Source organism: Mustela nigripes, chromosome 1 (assembly GCF_022355385.1).
Source record: "Mustela nigripes isolate SB6536 chromosome 1, MUSNIG.SB6536, whole genome shotgun sequence".
Taxonomy (NCBI): Eukaryota; Metazoa; Chordata; class Mammalia; order Carnivora; family Mustelidae; genus Mustela; species Mustela nigripes.
The window spans coordinates 68,973,527-68,992,715 of record NC_081557.1 but is presented as its reverse complement, the minus strand read 5'-3'; positions in this window follow the sequence as shown (position 1 = coordinate 68,992,715).

Genomic DNA, 19,189 nt, shown 5'->3' with positions numbered 1-19,189 from the left:
TTATAAATCAGATGGTAATTAAAGTGCTTTGGGGAAATCTGAAGTAAAACAAGGTACCTAGAGAGTATGCTGGAATGAGGGAGATGGGGTATGGGATGGTGGGCGGACATCTTCCTCATAATCAGAGCTGATCTTTCTGTTAAAATACCATAATATTTTCTTACCAGTTGTTCAACTAGCATGGCCTAGAGCTCCTTTATTGTTGTCTTATCCAACTTGGCTGTCCCGGCCTCTCTCTTGGAAACTTCCCCACAGTCCAGCTGTTAAAGGATGAATTCCTAGTTCACCAGCAGGCAACCAGGACCCTTGATCCTGCTCTATTCTGATCCCTATTAGTCATTTCTCTTGTCCTAATGTTTAAAAATATTTTGAATATCACCTTTACTGAAGTGTCATTTAAGCATATAAGGAAATGATCAGAGTAGCAGTGGGTGTATATAAAGACAAATATTCTGGGCAGAGAACACAGCAAGTACAAAGGCCTTAAGGCTGGAGCACACTTGGTACAGTCCAGGAAAAGCAAGGAGATGCTGGTGAATAGGCTTCTAGAAAGTAGAAGATAAAGTCAGAGATTAAGAGAATTTAGAGATCATGGTGGGCCTTGTGAGTCATTTTTATCACTTTTTTATTGCCACAAAAATGTCGCATAAAACACAGCTACAAAACCTAGTAGCTAAAATCAATAAGCCTCTTCTACTGCTCCTCATTCTGTGGTTCAGCTGGGCTCTGCTGATCTTGGCCAGGCTGGGCTTATCTCAGCTGGATTTGCTCACTGAGGATCATGTGGTGGCTGGTTTAAGGCTGGCTATCTTAGAATGGCCTCATTCCCATGTCTGACTATTGACTGTTGACTGGCTGCCAGCTGGGGCAAGGAGGTAACTAGACCACATGTCTCTCACCATCCTGCAGACTAGCCTGGACTTGTTTATGTGGGCACAGCAGAGTTCCAATAAAGGCCCAGGCTCAGAGGTGGCACACTATCCTCTACACTGTGTTTAGCCAAAGCAAATGACAAGGCCAGCCCAGATTCAAGGTGTGGGGAAAAAGACTCCACATTTTGCTGGGAGGAGTTGTACAGTTACTTTGCAAAGTTGGCAGATACAGGGAGGAGTGGAGAATTGCAGCCATTTATGTGATTGTTTACTTCACCATTGTAGAGACTCTGACTTGTACTTGAGTATCCAGGTACAACACCAATGTTTGTCAGTAAGGGGAAAAGGAAGGTCACATTCGACTTACGTTTTAAAGTGATCCCTCTGGAAGCTGTGTTGAGTATAGATGGCAAGGGGAAAGGCGTGGGGACCAACTAGAGAGTGTTGCAACAAACTAGGAGAGAGATAGGAAATGACATGAGTGGTGCAGTTGTAGGAAGTGGGAGATACTAGATGAGACTCATGTCAGGCCAATGGATTAGATTTAATTACAGAAAGAAAGGAGTCAAGGATGGCTCTGAGGCTGGCAGCCTGAGTAGCTGGGAAAGTAGCTTTGCCATCAACTGAAGTGGAGACAGCTACAGACAAAGCAGGTTTGTGAAGAAAGATGACGAGTTTCTGTTGGGCTATGAAGCTTGATGTATCTACGATACACTAGCTTGGACTTGGGATGGATGTGGGGGTTGTTGGCATGTGTTGGTAAAGGCATGGGATTGTATGAGATCACTGAGAAAGTGAGTGTAGTGGGGAAGAAAAGACCAAGGAGTCTCTAAGACCTGGAGTCCTACAACATGAAGAGAGGAAAAGTTCAGAGCGCCTAGAAAGGAGAAACCAATGAGGTACAGAGAAAACGAGGAGATAAGGGGTTCTGGAAACCTTGTGCGGAAAGCACATGAAGAAGGAGAGAGCAGATCAGCTGGGTGAGCACCACACCCAGATTCCATCTGAAAAGTTCCCGGAAGATGGAGGGCTTTGGAGTGTTACTCCAAAATGAAGTCTTAAAGTATATTAATAGAAAAACATGCGGTCTCACTCTTTGCCCAAGGTTGTGAGTGAAAAAGAGGGAGGTAGAATTGTTGCAGAGGAGGGGCTCCCTTACTTCCTGTTGCTAGAATTCTCCAGAGGCTGCCTCTGGCTCCAGACCGGAACACTGGCCCTGTGGCTGCTCAGAGGTGCATGACCCTCCAGAGAAAGCCAAGGAAACAGAAGCAGCACCACACTCTAGAATGTTGTAGACACTAAGACATGTTGGGTGAATAAATGAATGAGGGAATGAATGAATAAGTGAAGAGTAACTGTGGTCATAAACTTCTGTTAGTGAAGCAGAAAACAAAAGCCAACAGGCAGATCCTGGGGCCTGATAAATATTTCCACAGCTCTGGGTCTCCCCTCATATCTGTTCACACTCTCCTCCACCTCAGACATCCAGCACCCTGTATGCTCTTCCTCTCTCTTCCTGAGAGGTGGATGGATGCTGCACATGGAGGAACACAGTGTGGGTTTAAGGCCCCGTTCTACTAGGTACTAGCTAAATTAATATCTGAATTTCATAAAATTATTATGAAGATTTTTTTAAAAATGAGGCTTATGAAACCATAAACTGTAGAGAGCCATCAAAAAGTAAGGAAATGTATTTTCCGGAGAACCAGCTGGAGAGGAGTGTCAGAGGGGAAGGAAGAGTTAAAAGACAGTCTCACACTGAGGGAAATGTGGGTAGGTGGGAGTACAGACCTAGGAGACATGTGGCAAAGCAAAGAGGGCAGCTGAGTGAAAGCCGGCGGCCAGAAGCTGTTCCCAGGAGAACATTATTCCTCCCCAGTGCTTTATAAACTTTCTGCAGCTGTGACATTCTTGGCATGAGTGGACTTTATTTCCCCCCAAGGAAATCAGCAGCTTTTGAGGTGGATGATGTGAGGTAGGGGAGGCCACAGTCTGAGGAGTGAAGACACAAGAAGCCCGAGGAAGTGAGGTTGGGAGATGCAGACAGCACAGCAAGGGGCTTTCAATGGTCACGCATTGTGGAGTGGAATTCAGACCAAAGAGGAAGACAGTTTCTGAGGAGGAAGGCAAGGCTAGAGCAGCATCTAAGTCACACCTGAATACGGTGTGGGGTGAGTTACTTGGTGTATATAATAGATTCTGTAGGAGTTCAAATGAGGCTGAAGTAATTTAGAACGGATTTATTGCACATTTTCCTCCCATTTTTATCCTCTTCCCTACCTCCTTGATCTGTTACCATCTTTTGTTTTCCTTTAATTGTTTCTCTCGCTTTCCCCCTTTCCCTGTAGATGCTTAGGGATTGGCTTTGAGTCTCAACAGTTGTCTCACCACACCCTCATTGGCCTCCTCTCCCCATGGGCCATCGCCCGCCCTCACATTGCTGGGAAAGGACCCTCCCTCCCTAGTACGAGGCAAGGCTGAATGCATTGACTTGTGCGTGACCCTTTCCCCACCCCACTCCAGTGCCATACTGCTCACCCTGTCAGACAAAAAGGAAAAATACAGGCACCGTGAGTATAACCCAGAACAATGTACACAGTTCCCAGCACAAAGTCTGCTGCTCAGGCCTCCCACCCTGCAGAGCATCCAATAACTTTTGCTGAGCCATCCAAACCCAAGGAAAAGCAAACCACTGTGAGAGAACAAAGGCGGCCTTAGTCCAGGCCTGTACCCAACTGTCAGGAGAGGCAGGCGACAGCACCTCTGGGCAAGCATGGTCCTTGGAGAGCCGCCAAGTGGGCTGTCCTGAGCATGACAAGGCAAGGGAGGGGCCCAAGGAACCCCAGTCAATGAGAAACAGATCTGCCCTAAAAATAATGAATGAAAAGGCACAGTTACAAAGTCTTGCCTCTGAGCTGGTCTGGCACACAACCAGACCTAATGATATATTCAGAAGGAAACATCTATGGTCAGAATTTAGTCTCCTTTGGGCCAACTAGTCATCAGCAAATAGGTCCAAAGACCTTCCACTGGTTTTACCAGCAGACATTCCAAGAAAGAACTCTTGACCCTGACAGTTGTCCTCTTCCAATGGACTGAATGGCTGAAGTCACCAGTTTGGGAGCAGAGGGATGAACTAGATAAACCTGTGAGGTCACATCATTCCCCGTCAAGCAGGCAGTGCTCATGAGGTTGGTACCTGTGATTGAGAAAGAATCTATTGAGAAGAGAATGAAAGCACAGATCTGGAGAATGGATACACGTACCCCTATGTTCACTGCAGCACTATTTATAAAAGCTCGATGTAGAAGCAACTTAAGTGTCCATCAACATATGAATGGATGAAGATGTAGTATAACTAATGGAATATGACTCAGCCATAAAAAAAAGTGAAATCTTGTCATCTGCAACAACATGGATGGACATAGAGGGTATTATGCTGAATGAAATAAGTCAGAGAAAAATAAATACCTTGTGATTTCACTTATGTGTGGAACCTAATAAACAAAACAAATGAACAACAACCACACACAAACACACACAAAAAAAGCCAAAACTAAACTCATAAATACAGAGAACAGACTGGTGGTTGCCAGAGGAGAGGGGGTTGGAGGAGTTGGTAAAATGGGTGAAGGGGAACAAGAGAGACGAGCTTCCAGTTATAAAATAAATCAGTCACCAGGAAGTAATGTACAGCATAGGGAATATAAACAATAATATTGTATCAACTTTGTATGGTGACAGATGGTAATTAGACTTATTATGGTGATCATTTTGTAATGTTTATAAATGTTGAGTCACTGCATCATGCACCTGAAACTAACATAATATTGTATGTCAATTATATTTCAATTTTTAAAAATCAGAAAAAGGGAGTAATAGGAGGAGGCTCCTTCTCAGTCCTCGAATATTTGTTGAGCTTTCCTTGAGTGCTGAGAACAGTGGGAGGAGAGTACAAAAACAGCATACGCCATCCTACCCTCAAGATGCTTATTAGATTGTATATATTTAAACTTTTTAAAAATATATGTTTAAGGTAATAAAAGACTATTTTTATTGTTATTGAAGATAGACATCTCACTCTTGGGCAAACAAAGATTAGTTGGTAGAGCTGCCTGGAAGTCTGTATTGAAAAAGTTTGCGATGGCTCTTGTCGGTTCAAGCTCAGCAAAAAATGAATGTGTTGCCTGAGACACGATTGTTTCTAATGGACAGAAGGAAATGCTATCTATTCAGTGACCTGAGTTCCAGGAAGGGGAGGTGGCAAAGTTGAACAGAACCAGCACTAGACTGTCATAATGTCTCTGGAAAAGACATCCTGGGAAACCCGACGTGTGAGCACATTGCAGAAGGAGCAGGGGTCCCATGGCAGGAACATTCTCAATCATGGGAAGGCAGAGAAAGAAAGAGAAGCTGGGAAGCCTTCAAGGTTCCACAGAGCAGCACCATACAAAGACACATTTGATTTTCAAGGCAACTACAGCTACAGCTTCTCTTCTCTTTCTGTGAGCATGTCTAAGCCAAAGAGAAGGTTGTCAGGGAAGTGGCAAAACTTTCCCATAGATCTACCATGGGCTGAGACTATTGCCGATTTTTTAAGAAGCATCATAGGCGAGGGGCTCCTGGGTGGCTCAGTAGGTTGAGCATCCGACTTTTGACTTTGGCTCAGGTCATGATCTCAGGGTCCTGGGATCAAGCCCCAAGTGGGGCTCCATGCTCCATGGGGAGTCTGCTTAAGACTCTCTCCCTATGCCTCTTCCCCCATTCGCGGGCACACACATGCTCCCTCCCTCCCTTTCTCTCCCAAATAAATAAATAAATCTTAAAAAAAAAAAGTATCATAGGTCACAACTTAGGATGATGTGATGAGAGTTAGGGCACACATTTTATTCTGCAGGATGATGTGGTCACTTGTGCGTCCGTGTCTCTTTAGGAAATTGAAGTTTCCATAGAGATGGTTTTGTCATCTCTGCACTTCGCAGCACCTAATCAAGCTATATAAATAGTAGGCATTTGGTGAATACTGACTGATTAGATAAATGAATAATTTAATTTCTTTTGGGGGGAATCGAGAGATTTAGAAGTCAATCATCCAGCTAGAGGAGAGAATAAAAGTTCACTTGTGGTGTTAAGCATTATTTTAAGTATGGGGAGCTTGGGACTGCCCACTCATCCTTTATGGTCAGGGAGAAAATAATAATGAAGAAGAAGAAGGAGGAGGAGGAGAAGGAGAAGGGCCAACATTTATTGAAGAATGATTCTGTAATTTATGAGAATGAGTAAGTCATTCTCATAGATTAAATATTTTAATAAACAACTCTAAAAATCTCAGTAGTTCCAGCCATAATCCAATACACAGGTTAGCAGGAGCAGAGGGAGGAATGCTATGCTCTACCCAGCTATTTAGGGACCCGGGCTCCCTCCATACAGTGGCTCTGCCTTCCCTGGGCCCTGGTGCTCCCCCTTACTCCCACAGGATCCTCTGCATCCACCTAATAGATGAGCATATAGAGGGTACATAGGACCACAGGGATGTTCTAGGGGTAAGAATTAGACTATGTAGCATATATGTCTTCACCCAAACACACTCCGTTGACCAGAACTGAAGACACACAGCTTCACTTAGCTGCAAGGAGGTTTGGAAATGTAGTTTATTAGTGACCCAGGAAGGGGAGAAAAGAGTTTTGTTGTGTATCTAGCAAGTCTGTACCATAATGCGCCATCTCATTTAATAATTCTTAAGGAAACCCTATAAAGCAAACACTATTTTTATTCCAGTTTTACAGATGATGCTCAAACTAAGGCTCAGAGAAAAAAGTACTGCCCACGTAGTAAATGATAGAACTGGGAGTTGGTCCGAGGTCTGACTGTAATAAAACATGTGTTCTAGCCCCACTAAACTATGCTCCTTCATAACTGAGGTTCAGTTATGTTGTCATATGCTCCCTCTTCCTGCCTGCCACACAGATCCTCATGATCCTGATTTTGGCTCTTTCGGATCTAAATTGCTGGTGATATGCAGCCATTTGGCACCCAAACATGCATTATCTTATCTATTCTCCATCTCACTCCCATGTGGTAGGTATTATTAGCTCTACTTTACTGGGGAGGACACTGAGATTAGATGCGTTACATAACTTGGCCATGAACATACAGCTAATGAGAGGCACATCTGAACACCACATCTTGCTCTTTGGCCTGGAACTTTGGAAGACCCTACCCTGAAATTTAAAACAACAACAACAACAACAATTGAATCTTAAAAAAAATGCAACAATCCACTTTGCCATGAAATATCCCCAAGTGTTTGGAACTGAGGTTTCCAAGTTTAGTTAGGCTCCTTCCTCCCCAGGCCCGATTTTATTTGAAAGGTGCAAGTATCAAGAGCATCTGGCAGTCCCTGGCCTTCCTTATGAGTTATCATTAGATAGGTTGGCACATCAAGTCTCGAAGAAGTTCTTCCAGCCAAACCATTCAGGAAATGAAGAATCAGATAAATAACAAGGTTGATACGAGGTCAGGGAACTACTCCAAACTCAACATGGGGTTGGTCTCTCCAGGCCGATGGCATTATTCACAGTTGGGTTACTGAGTGCCGATGTGGAAGCAGCAGCCAGAGTAGGTTTTGTCTGCTGGGCTCTGTTCCTTCCTGCCCAAGCCTCACCCTTATCCTGAGAAGATCACCTTCTCCCCCAGCTATTAGCTCAGGACTTTGTTCCTGAATCCCACCCTCTCTGGTCATGCAGATGCCATCAGATGTCCTGTACTGGTCCCTGAGGGGAGAAAACAGGAAATGAAGCTAATTGGAACTGTTAAACTGTGAAGAAAGAATTCACAATAATAACAATAACGCCATCTGAGGACTTGCAGATTGGCAGATGAAAGGAAGAAACCAATAGGCGATTGTGGGTCTCTGGGTCATGTGACTTCACGCATCGTTAAAGATGCCATTGGAACCCAGTATATAGTCTTAGATTCCAGTCCCAGAGAGGTGCCATCTCCCTGCTTTCCCTACACCAGCCCAGGCCAGACTTCCTTCTCATGAATGCAGCCTCCATCTTCCTTCCTGAAGTATCCTTCACCCTCATACTTTTCCCAGGCCAGTCTCCATGAGACCGATGGCCACCGGCAACAATAGCCCATGAAGATAGGAGGGACCTCTCCTGTTGGAAACTTTGAGCTCTCACACCCAGTGAAGCAACTGGAGCCAGACTGTTCAAGAGACTGGCCCAAGGTCCTCCTGCTGGGTTGGGGGGAAGCAGGGCTCTCGGGACTCTAGCCTTCTGGCTTGGAGGGTCTCTGCTGGATGACACGTGGGTGTGCAAACCCCCAGGTACATGAGATGGCCATATAGTCTACTCTGTTTTTCATAAAAATGTACCTACTGAATGCCTCAGACAACGTCCCTGCCCTGCTAATGCCTGAGAAGCTACCCATGTCTTTCTGGAAGCTGACTGTGGTTCTGAACCTTCTCCTTGCCTCTCCAGCTCTCCCAGGAACCTGGGTTTCATAATTACCACTTCTCCCTATCTGACTGGAGCTTATTTGCCACCTACCTAAGGAGTCTGTCTTCTGTCCTATTTCCCACAGCAGTGACCTCAGTTTACCCCTCTCTCTGTTCTCTCCCTCACACCCTGCCAGAAATCTAAGATCCTTGCATTCATTCTGGGGCATTTCCCCATTTTAACATTTCTGTCTCTAATAAAGAAAGAAAATCATCCTTTAACCACACACTTAAAAATCTGAAAAATAAAAATAAATTTACAAATGATTTCACCAAGCCTTGTATAAGCCAGCCACTGCGCATCCTCCTCCCCTCCATTCTCCAACCCCGTCTTTCCCCATTCCCCTGTTCTCACCATCCTCCTGCCACACTGGCCTCTGCTCAGTGCTTTAGAAAGCACCAAGTTCTTTCTTGCCTCATGTCCTTTGACATGCCATTCCCTCTGATAGCACACGCTTCCCAAACCTGCTGGCAGCTAACCTTGACCTATACATCAGGACTCAGTTTAGGTCTTCCTTCCTCCAGGAAACCTTCCCCAACTCCTCTCATTAGCTTAGGTCCTGCACTAAATGCTCTTAGATAACCCTTTACCTTTATACCTTTTATCATATAGGTGGTATGTATGTGATATATCATTTGTGGTATATATGTGATCACATATATGTGATATACATATAATTATTTCATTTTGTTTTGTTTTACTTTATTTTTATTTTGTTTTAATTTAACTTATTTTATCTTATTTTAGTGTTTATGTCCTCAGACCATAAGTAAGCTCCATGAGCAAGTGGCCAGAAGGGACTGATGCTATATACACACACATTCTAAATATTGCTCTCAGGACACTTAGTTGATATGCCTTATCATGTAATCATTTGCACATATGTGGAAGCACCTGACAGGAGTATTGATCTAATTGTTGTAGAAACTCCTAGAGTGAGGGATATATAGAAAGTGTTGTATCGAATGAGTGAACAGATGGAAGGATGTCGATAATGCCTTTATAAGAACTGAAGGGCTGAGAGAGAGGTGCCAGGAGCTCTTGACAGCAGGCAAAAAATATTGCCAGTGTAGAAGTATAAAGCTATCCATTATTTCTCACTGTCACCTCTGTGTTTTTGTTTCTTCTTCTTTCCAGCAGCTACTGTGTTAGCTTTCCATGCCGCAGAACAAATCATCAAAAACATAGTGGCTTAAAACAGCATGTGTTTATTACTGCAGTTACTGTGGCCCAGGAGTCCAGTCCAAGCACGGTACGGTCCAAGATTCCGTACTTAGGGTCTCCTAAGTACGGTCCAAGATTCCGTACTTAGGGTCTCCTAAGTCTGCAATTCAGATAATGGTCAGGGCTGGGTTCTCATCAGAGGCTCAAATAGGGAAGGATTTTCTTCTAAGCTCCCAGGCTCCCTTGGGTTGTAGCAAAATTGATTTCCTTGTGACTCTAGGATTTATGGCAGCTTGCTTCTTCAAAGCCAGCAATAGCATGAGAAAGAGGCTCTAACAAGATGAGTGAAATATTCTTATTTAATTATAGACATGTAATCATATTTATCCCATCACCATTGCTACATTCATTCTGTGGGTCAGAAGCAAGTCACAAGGCCCTCCCATCACCAGGGAGGCAATTCATACACAAAGGTATGAATTCCAGAAGGGGGTCGCACAACAGTCTGTCAAACACAGTCTGAAGTCTGCCCTCTAATGATCCTCCTCCTTCTTGACCATACGTTCATGCATACGTACATACATGAACACGCATTCACCCCACCCCAAGATTATCAGGAGCCTCACCCATTATAGATAACGTCAGCTCCACAAGTTCAGTATCCAAATCAGACCCAGCTGAGGATGAGCCTCTCAGGTAGAGTCTGTTAAGCTCCTGTGACACAATCCTCTCCATCTGTGAGACTGTGAACCTAAAGAGACAAATTATCTATTTTAAAATACCCAACATACAGTGGTGGGGCAGGCATAAGAAAATAGTACAGATACACCAGTTCAAGGCTAAAATGAAGGATTAAAAAGGTTCGCTGCAGTTTTGAAATCTGGCTGGTCAAGTGCTAGATCCTTGTACTATTTCAAGATGTGGGACTCATTCTCTGTGGCTCTTGGTTCTGACCTCTGAGCTCTTGATTCCATCTTCTGTGTCTTCCTTCCTTTTTCATAGAAGGAAGCACATGTCTGAAGTTGAATAGTCAGCCTGCTTCTGGCCAGTAGAATTGGATGGATTTGACAACCCTCTTTCATTTTGTTCTCTTTCTGCCCCTTTTCCCTTCACGCTGGTGGTGTTTCTACTAAAATCATTTTCTTAAGAACTTTGTGGATCGCCTGTGGATTTCATTGGAGTTCACTCTATTAGACAAAAGCCATGCCCAAAGATCTTTTTAAGATAATCCTTCCACTATCTTTAGCTCCCACAGAGACAGATGAAGCACAACACCCTCTCATGCTTTCTAGAAGCTCTATGGTTCAAGATGTGTGAGGTGTGCCCTTAATACCTTGAAATTAAGATGACTGAATAATTTGACCTTCAATTTTAGCAAAAGATCGTACAGTTGCACACTCAGCTTTTTCTCTATGCCACACTTTTGGCAGCCATTTCTGACTTTCAGCATCTTTTACCATCTGGAGAGGCTGGAAATTTTCAAAATTGTCAAGTTCTGGCTCCATTTTGTTTAACAGTTCTTTCCTCAATTTATCCCTTCTCTCACATTTTACTATAAGCAGTGACAAGAAACCAGGCAGCATCTTCAACACTTTGCTTGGAAACTCCTTAGCTAAATAACCTAGTTCATCAGTTATAAGCTGTGCTTTCCACAGAACGGCAGGAGACAATTTTGCTAAGGTTTCTGCCTACCACAAGGCAAGGATCTCACTTCCTTCAATTTCTGATAGTGTGTTCTTCACTTTCTTTTGAGTCAATTCAAAGCAACAGATGGTTTCCTTTATCATGCTGCTCTAAATCCTTCCGGCCTCTATCTACTACCTGGTTCCAAGGCTACTCCCACATTTGTGGATATTTGTAAGGCAGCATTCCACTTCTGCGTACCAAAATCTGGGTTGGTTTTCTGTTGCTGTGTGATGAATCACCACAGACTTAGCAGCCTAAAACAGTACATATTTATTATCCCACAGTTTCAGTGGGTCAGGAATTGAGGCACAGCTTAGCAGGGTCTTCTGCCTAATTAGGGTATCATGAGGCTTCAGTGAAGGTGTTGTCCAGGGCTGGGTTTTCATCAGAAGTTTGACTGGGGAAATGTGATATTCTAATTTGTAATAAGAAATATGTATTTGACCTTTGTCCCTGTTTCTGAAAAAGCCCCTAAAACCTTTCTAATTTTCTAAGTAGTAAGTGATAAAATATCTTTTGCTATTCATAACAAGCCCCTTTCAACAACACCTGAGTTTATGTTAATGACGTGACTTTGGAAAGTTCCTTAGGGATGGGACTGGTTGTCAGGGAACCAACCATGAGTAGAAGACTAGAGCTTTCAGGCCCGTCCCTCAAAACTTCAGAGTGGGGAGAAGGACTGGATGTGGAATCAATCCTCAGTGGCTGATGATTTAATGAATTATGCCTATGTAATAAAGCCTCCATGAAACTCCAAAGGACAGGATTCAGAGAGCTTCTGGATTGCTGAGCACATGGAGGTCTGGGAGAGTGGCGCGCCTGGCAAGGACATGGAAACGCCACATCACTTCCTCTTTACCTTGTCCTGTGCATCTCATCATCTGGCTCTTTATCTTCATCCTTTATCATATCCTTTATTATATAATAAACTGGTACACATAAATGTTTCCCAGAGTTCTGCAAGTCATTCTAGCTAATTGTCAAACCCAGGTTGTGGGAACCTTATTTATAACCAGTAGGTCAGAAGAATAGGTGACCGCCTAGGACTTTTGATTGACAGGTTAACATCTGAAGTTGGTGGGCGTGGGGCGGGGGAAAGGAGTCTTGAGGGACTGAGCCCTTAACCTGTAGGATCATGTAGATGCTACCTCTATGCAAACAGTGTCAGAATCAAGTTAAACTATAGGACACCCAACTGCTATTGCAGAGAATTATTCCACACATTTGGTGTCAGAAATGAAGTGAAGTGTGGTAGTCATGTGAGAGTAAAGGAGAAACATGTGGGGCAGGGTTGTGGGGAGCTCCCATTACAGGAAGGATCTGCTTCCAGGCTTCCTCAGGTTGCTGGCAGAATTTATGTCCTGTGGTTATAGGTTTCATGGCAGCCTGCTCCTTCTCTGAGAGAAAGAGACAGAGAGATGGAGAGAGATTGGCTCTAAAAAAATGGTCACTGCACTCTTATGTAATCATCTACACATAATCTCATATGTTTGCCACCTTTGGTGCATTCTATTGGTTAGAAGCAAGTCACAGTCCTGCCAACATTCAAGGGGAGGGAATTACACAAAGGTGTGAATACCAGATCACAAGCTACCTTAGGGTCTACCCGCCACAGCCCTTTAAGACAAGGGGATATATTTATACACATATATATCCTTGTAAGAGACCATTTCTTGATAACTTAACTTTCCCACAGCGGTTTGTAAGTCAGCACCATTCTCCAGAACCAAGCTGCAGACTAAGAGTCATTTGGTAAGAAGTATTATAGATACATATGTTTGCATTTATATGCATTTGGATTTTGAGAAGACTAATAAGAATGCAAGTGAGAGGAGCATCATTTAGTTGAGAAAGGGGATGCCTGGGTGGTTCAGTCTGTTAAACATCTACCTATGGCTCAGGTCATGATCCCAGGGTCCTGGGATCACGTCCCCCATAAGGCTCCCTGCTCAGCAGGGAGACTCCTTCTCCCTCTCCCTCTGTTGCTCTCCTCTGCTCATGCTCTCTCTCTCACACACACACATTCTTTCTCTCAAAATAAATAAATAAAGTAGTTTAAAACTAAAATAAAAAAAAAGAAGGAAGAAAGGATCCAGAGATTGCTTGGAGAGGGAGAGGGTTCCTGCTGGAAGGAGTAAGGCAGAGGCAGTTCCCAGTACAGAGAAGCCAATATGGTGTTCTTCCAGACAGACTTCCATCCCACAACAGCCCGGGTGCTGCTCGGGGTTTCCTCTGCTCCTTAGTTGTGACACTACCTTCCTCCACAAAGAACATTAACATTCCTGTCTCCCCCAAGCTGACCATAAAATGTTCATCCAGCCTGGTTCACACTCCCTGTCACTGCCTCATCCTTCTAGCCTGCCCCACCCCCACCTTGACACAACCAGATCAAATTACTGAGCCCATGTAGCACACTCAGGCCTAAGGCATGCCTCATACACTAAAGGAGATCTTTCCTCCCTGACTGTCCACTCATGCTGCCACAATAAAACACCATCGAGGAGATGGCTTAAACATTGAAGATTTATTTTTTCATAGTTTTGAAGGTTAAAACTGTCTAAGATCAGGGTGCTGGCGCATTTGTATCAGCTAAGATCTCTCTTCCTGGCTTGTAGATGGCCACTTTCTCACTAGGTCCTCACATGGCTCTTCCTCTCTGTGCAGGGAGAGAAAGAGACAGAGTTCTCTGGGTCTCTTCTTACGAGGACACTAACCCTATGAGCTCCGAGCCCCACCCTTATGACCTCATCTCACCTTAATTACTTCCTTAGAGGCCCCATCTCCAAATGTGGCCACACTTCAACATAGGAATGTGGGGGGAGAGGAGTCACTCATAGTCTGCAACATGGACCAAGAAGGCTGGGCTCTCACCCCCTCTCAAACCACCTGCTGTGTCCTCAAGAGAATGAATCTCTGGGGCGCCTGGGTGGCTCAGTGGGTTAAGCCGCTGCCTTCGGCTCAGGTCATGATCTCAGGGTCCTGGGATCGTGTCCCGCATCGGGCTCTCTGCTCAGCAGGGAGCCTGCTTCCCTCTCTCTCTCTCTCTCTGCCTGCCTCTCCATCTACTTGTGGTTTCTCTCTGTCAAATAAATAAATAAAATCTTTAAAAAAAAAAAAAAAAAAGAATGAATCTCTGAGTTAAACAGCAAAACAGGACATCCAGCAGGAGGAGGCCCAGAATTCTCCTTCAGACCAGGGAAGCTTTGTGTTGATTGTTCTCAAGCGAGGAGACCTCCAGATACTTTATTTAGGAAACTTACCACAAGCCAGATAGATACAGCCAAAGCCTAGATACAGCCTGGACTAGAGCTGCCTCACCAGAGTCGTAATTCATTTCAGATAGATTTTAATATTAAAAAACCCCACTCTTTTAGTATTAAGTCAAGATCAATGACCATTGCCAAGGGCAAACTTTGAATCACCACTATCCTCACCTTTATGTCTTTCATTACATTATCATTATTAATTTTGATATACAGGGATTGATGTACATGTCTAAACCTCTATGCTAGATAATACACTCCTTAAAGTTTTTATTAACTCATCTCTGTCCCTACATGCCCAACAGAGTAGAAGGCACAGAGAGAAATATCTCTCTCGCGCACGCGTTTTTGGCTGTACAAATAATAAATGTAACAGTTAATCAAGTAATCTATGTCTTAGTGAGATGTTTAAACTCTATAGTCCCTCAGTTTTCAAATTCACTTCCTGCCAAAGACCTTGATTCTAAGAAGAAAGAGGGAGGCCTTGCTAAACAAATTAGGAGTGCAAACAAAAGGGAGGAATGTTTTTAAACCTATTTTAAGAGAACGAAATTCTTTCAAGTGCTTTAGAGCTATTTTTATACAACTGGGATCATTGAAATATCAGTGGAGCCAGCTGCCACCAGGCAAGTGCTTCGAAGGTTGTTCTCTCGCAAACTCTTCATACAGACCATACATATCCCCTTCTCTAGCTAACAGAGCTTCCCCTGAAGTAGGCAACTTCAAAGAGACAGCACAGTACATTGGCAAGTCCTCAGTTCACTCGTCGGGAAAACCAGCAAATGAATCTGATAACACTCAGAAAGTCTAAAATAATAGTAGGAACAGCTCCCACTCAATGGCCCTTCGCCATTTTGGTTGGTTGATGCCCTAAGGGACCTGTCTCAGGATGAAGAGCCAATGGGTGTGGGTTTGAGTATTCCCTCCCTCTCTCACCTCCTAGCTGTGTAACTTGCAGCATATCACCTGCTCTCTCTGACCTTCAGTTTCTGTCTGGATCTGTCCTTCCATCCTGACAACCATACCATAAAGATCAAATGAGGAAATGAGGTAATGGGTGGGCGAGCTCTTTGTGAACTGTAAAAGGATATACAGATGTTCGTTCTTTATTTTAAAGTATCCCATCAATTATGTTGTGATTTAATTAGCATAGGCCATTTCCCACAAGCTAGGACAGATCATAGGAATTTGGTCAAATTGTGTTAGCACATTAAATACGTATCTGTTTACTGGGTCCTTATGCAGACATGCTGTGAAGCAATCTGCTATAATAGTTAATAGTACCCAATTAAAGTCAGCTAGACCTGGATTTGAATCACACTTTTGTACTTTACTAGCTAGGATTTTGAGAAAGATATTTGACCTCTCCTAGTCTCTGTTGCCTCATCTGTGAAGTGGCATTAAATATGATAAATTATAACACTTATGTTAAGGACTAAATGTTTTATCCCCCGAAATTCATCCTTTGAATCCCTAACCCCCAGTGTGATGGATTTTGGGAATGAGGCCCTTGGGAGATGACTTGGATTAGCTGTGGTCATGGGGTGGGGCCCTCAAGAGCAGATTAGTGCCCTCAGTGGTTGACTGAGCCGCTAGGCTCTCATTACTGGCTTCTTCCCTTTGTCCTCGCAACCCTGGCCTAGCAGCGGCTTCTGCCACCTTTGCATTGTCTCACTCTCCCCTGCTGGCTTTTCAGCTTTTCTAGCACTTCTTTGATCGATTTCTTGGTTGAAGTCTCTCTAGTCTGAAGATTCAGAGTGACTGCCGTCCTTCTTCTCTTTTCTATTCTAGAAGGTTATCTTAGTCTGCTTGGGCTGCCCTAACAAATAACTTCGACCATGTGGCTCAAACAAACAAACAAACAAAAATGTATTTTCTCATAGGGTTGATCACTTAAAGTCCAAAATGATGGTGCCTACATGGTCCAGTTCTGGTGAGAGCTCTCTTCCTGGTTTGCAAATGGCTGCCTTCTTGATGTGTGCTCACGCGGCAAGGAGAGAGACAAGAAAGAGAATGAGAGAGAGAGGCAGAGAGGGAGAGCAGACGGCCCTCTGGGATTCAGGTTAATTAACTGAGGATTAATATGAATTATATGGCAGATCCTGGTGAATTCATTGAATCTTTTATGCAAAATAACTAAGGTAATGTACAGTTAGGACATGGTTCAGTTAGTGGCAGATCTTACTCATTACATTAGATATTCTGAGTGTCAACAGATGTCTAATGTACATTTCACATGCATAATCTCATTTAATACCAAGAAGTTCATACTGTTTTCCATTTTCCTTCCTATCTGCTCCTAATGGATCTTTGCCCCTAGCACCTGAGAGGTACCAGGTTCAGAACTTGGCCCTCCCTAATCCAGCTCCAACCTATCTGTCCAGGGAAATGCCTGCCATCTGTCCACAGTGAGCCCGCCACTGTAAGCATAGAGGACTGCTTACCAGTTCCCAAAATGCCCTCTCTGTCATACTTCCCTGAGGTTGTCCATACTGTCTCTTCATTTCACACTCATTGTCACCTCTTCCTTGAGGCCTTGAGCATGAATAACTAACAGAATGAGTCACTTTCTCCCCTCTGTCCCTACTGACCCGTTGGTTCCTAAGATTACTTTAGGGATTATCTGATCCCATATTGGTTTGTAAGATATACATCCTCTTTCCTTGCTAGCCAGGAGCTCCTGGTTGGTGGCTCAGAACCCCAGAATCTAGAGGTTGAGCCTGGAGGAAAAACCTTTATGCTGTGACATGAAGTCTAGAGCCCAGGACACCTAAGTCCTAGTCTTAGCTCTGCCACTTCCTAGCTATGAATTTAGACACTCAAATTCATCTCCAAGTGTCAGTTTTCCTTCTGACAGAAAGGGGGACAGCAAGTGCAAACCATGCCTTAGAGTCATTTTAAGAATTAAATTAGATAATCCATATCAAGGTCTGGGGGGGGGGGCTGGAGGAGGTTTTTACTAAACCCTTCTCTTTCCTTCTCTTCTAGAGCAGACTTTGGGCTTGGTGAGGCCCAGAAGTCATGATGGGTCTAGCACAGGGATAAAGAACCAGATAAGAAATATTTCAGACTTGGTGGGCCATGTTTGGTCTCTGTCACACATTCTTTTTGTTTTGTGTATTTATTTTCTTAAAATCTTTAAAAATGTAGAAACCACTTGACAATCAAAAAACTTGTCATAGGGCTGGGTTTGACCCATTCCCTCCAGGACACTGAGAAGCCACAGAAACTTGCTTGGCCTTGGCTTGAGATAGCCTGTTAGTATTTCCTTTTTTCTTTTGCTTTTCTTCTCTTTAATTTCCTTTCATTTTATCCACAGCCTTTCAGTGTAGGGTTAAGAACTCAAAGTGTGCAATCAGACAGACTTAGGTACAAATCTCGACCACACTGCCAACTGGGTTAGCAACTGTGAGCCAGTTAATGTCGGGCCTCTGAGACACATTCTGGCACCTTTTAACATGACCCTGTGAAAACCTCCTCCTAGAACTGCTGAGAAGGTTGAGATAGAGGACAGCCTGCTTTGCACTGGACTGCTGGAGTCAGCTCCAAAGGCTCCTGAGAGCCAGTTGTTGAATTCTCGGGGAATTTGCAAGCCAGCTCCTTAACCACTGTAGCTAACGTCAGCCCCGGTGAGCATACTGATTCCACACAAGTCTGCCAACACTACTGATCAGCCTTCCCTGCTCCCCTAGCTGGTTGTGAAACTTGTCAACACACCACGGCCCTGCAGGTCCCTCTATTCCTTCACTCCTGTTGCTTCCTTCGCTTTTCCTATTCCCAGCTGCACACTGGGAGGCATTAATGATGCACCAGGAGGAGTCCTGAGACAGGAAAACATGCTCTCCCAGGACAATCTCAACAATGAGGTCTTCACAACTCACACATCCACTGAGCCACTCTTGTGTTTTCAGGCTCCACATGGCATCCTCTCAGTGAACACCGGTTATGTTGAAAAGAACTTGTTTTTCATGAGGGGGACCGAGGCTCCTGCGCGTGCTGATAGAGGGGAGAGTGGATTACTCTGTGATTTACCAAAATGCTGAGAGCCCAGGAGGCCTCCAGCCAGATGAAAGCAGGTAGAGTTTCTGAAGATGCCATATAAAACTGACAGCTTCTGTTCATAAACCTGAGAGGAAGAAAGACTTGGGAGGAGGGAGATATTTAGCTAAGCCAAATGGACATTTCAGACTGGGAAGCCCCTGGGAGATTTTCTTCTTCCTCCTGGCAGGGCACTGAAGTTCTAATTATCTTTGGGTATGTGTGTAGAATAAAATATTCTGATTCTTCTTCTTCCTTTTTTTTTTTTTCTTTACTTATAAGCTTTGGGGTTCATTAATTGATCCAGAAGATGAAGGCACAACATTTGAATTCTTTTTAGGAAATCCTTTGCTTCATTTTGTTTGATTTGCTTTCATTCATTTTAACAAACTATCGACTCCCCTAACACCTAGGAGTTGTGTTTGGCTTCTAACCACTGGAGACCAGAGAGAAGAATGTTTTCACGTGGATAAAACTTTATTTTACTGTCATATAAAAAGATGACAGTTTAGAGCCGTCTCAGCCTAGTTAGTCAGTCTAGGACTGGGGCGACGGCTCCTTTCATTTTTGCTTTCCTTTAACCATTGCTCAGGGCATTCACCCTCAAAATTCGTTCACAGCCACCATGGCCACCGAAGCTTATTTGCCATATTCACATTGC